This window comes from Myotis myotis, unplaced genomic scaffold (assembly GCF_014108235.1).
Source record: "Myotis myotis isolate mMyoMyo1 unplaced genomic scaffold, mMyoMyo1.p scaffold_m19_p_2, whole genome shotgun sequence".
Classification (NCBI taxonomy): Eukaryota; Metazoa; Chordata; class Mammalia; order Chiroptera; family Vespertilionidae; genus Myotis; species Myotis myotis.
In genome coordinates, this window is record NW_023416324.1 from 80,093,201 (window position 1) to 80,098,488 (window position 5,288).

The 5,288-nt window shown below is 42.0% G+C and overlaps 1 pseudogene; it reads left to right on the top strand.

Moving 5' to 3' along the window:
- Positions 1 to 2,215: 2,215 nt before the first annotated feature.
- LOC118677551 lies at positions 2,216 to 2,655 on the top strand (annotated as a pseudogene).
- The last annotated feature ends 2,633 nt before the right edge of the window (positions 2,656 to 5,288 follow it).

The window sequence follows — 5,288 nt, forward strand, 5'->3', positions numbered from 1 at the left end:
ACCGGGCCTTCAGGAGAGGGCAGTTGGGGGCGACCAGGCTGGCAGGGAGGGAAGTTGGGGACGATCAGGCCAGTAGGGGAGCAGTTAGGTGTTGATTAGGCTGGCAGGGGAGTGGTTAGGGGCAATCAGGCAGGCAGACAGGCAAGCAGTCGGGAGCCAGCAGTCCAGGATTGTGAGAGGAATGTCCCCCAAGGGATCCCAAATTGGAGAGGGTGCAGGCTGGGCTGAGGGACAAACCCCCTTGGCCAGTGCACAAAATTTGGGCACTGGGTCTCTAGTCTGAAAATGAATGGGTTTATCCTGGACCTCCAAGTACTCCTGAGTATTTTTTGGTCGCCTGATAAATTCTGTAACAGAACCAATTCAGTCCACAACACTAGGAAAAGACTGGGGATCCCTCTCATAGGAAAAAAAAAGATCTAGAAAAATAAGACTTAACGTTCTCCATATTTCCATGGACTTAAAAAGTTGACTCCATGGAATAATTACACGCACACACATTATAAATCAGTCATCTTCAATATATCATAGTAATTTTGATATACTATTCAACTCATTGCACATTTTTTAGACTGGCATCTAAAAAATTTTATCATAAGTTTTAAGTTGTTGCAAAAGATGAAATATCCAGTCTGGTGTGTTATAAATATTGCAATTTTAAAATAAAACTATAACATTGCTTATTTAATCATCACCTTTTTAAAAAATTACAAGTCCTATTTTAATGACCATACATTTCAAATTGCTCCTTTTTCTCTTTGAAATTGTATTTCAATTCTACTTCCCCATAGAATTATGTCCTATTGTAATAATACATTTTATACTTCAGAGTTTTTTATTAATTACCCTATTACATTTTTCAACAAAAAAAGTGAAATTATTTTAAAGTGTCTGTGATTAAAGGTTAAGATGTTGAAATAAATCTGGATTGAGTTATTATGAATTTTATATATATCTATACTAATAAAAAGGTAAAATGCTACTTAGACCGGATATCTTCTGAAAAAAGCCACAGTGGCAGGGGCTGAGGCAGAGGTGGTTAGGGGCAATTGGGCCGGCAAGGGAGGGCAGTTAAGGGCAGCAGGCTGGCAGGCAGAGGCTGTTAGGGGTGATCAGGCAGACAGGCAGGCAAGCAGTTAGGAGCCAGCTATCCCAGATTGTGAGAGGGATGTCCCGGATTGGAGAGGGTGCAGGCTGGGCTGAGGGACCCCACCCCCTACCTGTGCATGAATTTTGTGCACTGGGCCTCTAATATATATATAAATCCAGCTACCATAAAGCCAGAGCAACTGGAATGACCAGAGATCAGAACACCATGGCCCCTCACCCAGGCTGGCCCACCCCCCAGAGAGAGATTAGGGGTGCCTCTAGGCAACGCGATAGGGTGCGAGTTTGATGAGGAAAAGTAGAAAAAATAGGGGGGAAGGTCTTAAGGGTCTGTGGCATTGTGGTGGTTGGCCCGGAGTAGGTCTGGAGTGTGCTGGGGAAGGAAGAGGAAGATCTGAGTGGAAAACGGCTCAGCACAGTACCTTTCTCATTGCGAACCGGGACGGCAACAGCCATGGACTGAATGGGAGGTTGTTTCATGTGTGCGCTTGGGACCGACATGTTCATGGCAGTGGCAATACTCCCGAAACTTCGCTGATTCCAAATAGTAAACAGCTATCAATGTCAAAGAACAGAAAAATCCTCTCCAACTAGAGGCCCTGGATGTTGCAATGCAACAGAGGAAACACCACTTAAGGAGGAGCTAGAAAAACTGGAAGTATGCAACCAGAGGATTGTGGGATTGTGGAGGACGCCTGGGTACCTACCACTAGAATGGGGTAGCCTGTTACGTGCAAGTACATAGTCAGCGCTATAGTCCTGTCTCGCAGTATTTGGATGTGACTTCTGGCAGAAAATTATTTCGATTGAGGTTTGCTGTTCCCTTGCTGGGAGGAAGATCAGAATTAAAGGTTTTGTTTGTTACCTTGGTTTGAAGCGGAGGAAAATGGGATAGTGACGAATAAGAAACTTTGGAGATAGTGAGGGGCAGTTTGTCCAGACGGTTGAGAACTCAGAATTAGAGTTTAATTGGGATAGAAATCCTGCTAATAGCACCTGATGCCTGAAATCTGAGCACTCTCCTTTTAGGTTTTCCCGTTCATGTTTTTGGAGACTGCCTATTAAAACATTCCTGGTTGGGGAGCACTTCCGGCGCCAAATGGTCACCATGAAGTTCAACCCCTTTGTGACCTCAGACCGCAGCAAAAACCACAAAAGCCACTTCAATGCCCCCTTGCACGTGCACCACAAGATCATGTCTTCCCCGCTCTCCAAGGAGCTGCAGCAGAAGTACAATGTCTGCTCTCCATGCCCATCCACAAGGATGACAAGGTCCAGGTGGTTCGAGGACACTTACAAAGGTCAGCAGGTCGGCAGGTAGTACAGGTGCACAGAAAGAAACATGCCATCTACATCGACCGGGTGCATTGTGAGAAGGCTAACCGCACAACTGTCCACGTGGGCATTCACCCCAGCAAGGTGGTTATCACCAGGCTAAAACTGGACAAAGATTGGAAAAAAATTCTTAAACACAAAGCCAAATCTCAACAGGTTGGAAAAGAGCAAGGCAGATATAAGGAAGAACTTATTGAGAAAATGCAGGAATAAATGTAACATGTTGTGTAACCATGGTTGAGCTGTAGGTTTTTAGCCTGGTGTGTATTTCTTTAAAATTGTTTAAGATGTCTCTGGAATATTTTTTTCCTTCCTGGTTTGTTATTGATATGTGGCTCTGAATATTTATTGTTGCTGTTTGGATTAATTTTATGAATAAGAATTGGAAATGTTTCTTAATTCAAAAAATAAAACAGTAAGAAATTCCTGGTTGGAAACTGTATAGAAGCCCATAAGTATTAAGTATTTGCTGTGTTTACCATGCTTAGCTCTCTGTAAGGAATATGGAATAATCTTAAATGCCTCATGTTCTCAAGAAGCTTGAATTTAAAAAAAAATAAAGAAGAAATATAAATATTAAAAATAAAAAAAGAAGCTTGAGTTTTAGGGGTGAAATCAGGCAGGCAGGTGAATGGTTAGGAGCCAGTGGTCCTGGATTGTGAGAGGGATATCTGAAAGGTCCCAGATTGTGAGAGGGTGCAGGCTGGGCTGAGGAACGCCCCCCTCCCTGCACAAATTTTGTGTACCGGGCCTCTAGTTGTTATATAATACATTAAAATAAAATATAAATAATTATACTTTGAAAATGCTAACTACATATAAAAAGTAAAATTTTTATTAAAAGTTCATTTGTTAATAAGATGAGTATTTCCCCCAAGTAGTCATATATCTATAAGTGAATATTAATTATTTATGGAGCTCTGAGACATGATTAACATTAATTCTATTTCTATTATTTTATAAGTAAATGTACTCACTGAAAAAAACTAACTCATATGGTTGGATGGGAATTCATATATTCTTGTATAGCAAGTTCTTCAGTGTTTTTAACTCTGAATTACATGCCAAGAATCATGTGGCGATGAACTCTCATCCAAAATCCCTTTTAGTAACTTACTTATCAGCTAACAAGTCCCTTAGGTACCCCTTCACTTTTGCTGAAAGCAAATTGGTAATTCAATTGCCAAAGGTTTACTACCAAGTTATTCAGTTATTCATATTGTCTCTTTTTTTTTGTTTTGTTTTGGTCACCCTGAGTGGTTCTTACCCCCCAGCACAATGCACCTCCATAGGACTTGGCCTGTGGGAGAAGTAAAGAGAGAAGCCTGCAGGGTACACAGGGAAGCCCGAGCTCAGGCATGTTCTTAGAGAACATGTGGGCACTGAGCGGCTGAATGAAGTCCCCTAAATAATCACCACCTGTGTGTTTCTTCTTGGGAAAGCTGTACTCCAATTGAGAGATGGAGGACATAGACAGCATAACATAGAGTTGGGGTTCGTCAAACAGAAGTTTGAATTCTGACTGCCATATACTGCCAGCATGATTTAGATTTCCTCTTCCATTCTATAGGGATAATAAATGTACCTATTACTTAGTGCTGTGGTCAGCAAACTGTGGCTCGCGAGCCACATGCGGCTCTTTGGCCCCTTGAGTGTGGCTCTTCCACAAAATACCGACTTCTGTGCATGGGCCACGAAGTTTTAATCGCACTGTACATGCGAACCCGCACGTGGTATTTTGTGGAAGAGCCACACTCAAGGGGCCAAAGAGCCGCATGTGGCTCGCGAGCCGCAGTTTGCCGACCACTGACTTAGTGCTTTTGTGAAAATATGCAAAATGCCTAGAACATAAAAAGCATAACTGCTCAACAAAAGTTTTCTCTCTCTCTCTCTCTCTCTCTCTCTCTCTCTCTCTCTCCTATATGCCAGGTTCTCTTTAAAGCATTTTAAATAAATTATCTTATATACTCTCCCAGCAACTCTATGAAATATGGACTTTTTTATTCCCACTTTACAAGTGAAGAAATTGAGGCATTGATGAGATTAGATCTCAAAGTTACACATCTAGTAGATGGTGGACCATGAATTCAAAGCCAGACAGCTGACTTTGGAGCCTGCTGCCTCAGCCATGACCCCTCACAGTAGGTGGCACAAGGAAGTCCGATTCTGTCCCAATGCTTAGAGCACATATGTGTTGGCCAGTTCTCTAAGAGTGAAAACTCTTAAAATGGCAAAGTTCCATGAATTTTGTTCAAAAGTTTGCTCAACCAATCTTTGGTGGAACAGTTTGCTGTCTCCTGAAGGTTTGCTATCCAGCAGCTACTACATAAAAGTGCTGCTTGCCTGATCCATGATCTCTAGAAAGCTAGCTGGGGAAATCACTGTGATCTAAGGTCCTTTTGCAGTATTTTTAGGGATTGTCAGATTTCTCCCCCTTTCTAACCTAGCAAAGTACAGACTGGCTCCTGGACAGCCTCCTATATCCAAGGCTTCAAATGCCCCAAGAATTGACCTAACACAGCCTCATCACCTCCTGCTGAGGTTGCTAGGGTCCAATTTCTATGCCAGGAACTACTGAAATATTGGTTGGTTAAACCAACCCTGTATTAGGATCTTGAGGTACTTGGCAGGGCTCAGTTGCATGGTCTTATGTTTTCTTTTCTTTTCTTTTCTTTTCTTTTCTTTTCTTTTCTTTTCTTTTCTTTTCTTTCTTTTCCTCTTCTTTTCTTTTTTAAGAATTAAAGCTTTGTTTTATCTATTTATTTATTTTATTAAGTTATTACATACGTGTCCTTATCCTTACTTTACCCCCAATCCTGCCCCCCCCCCCACTCATGCCCTCACCC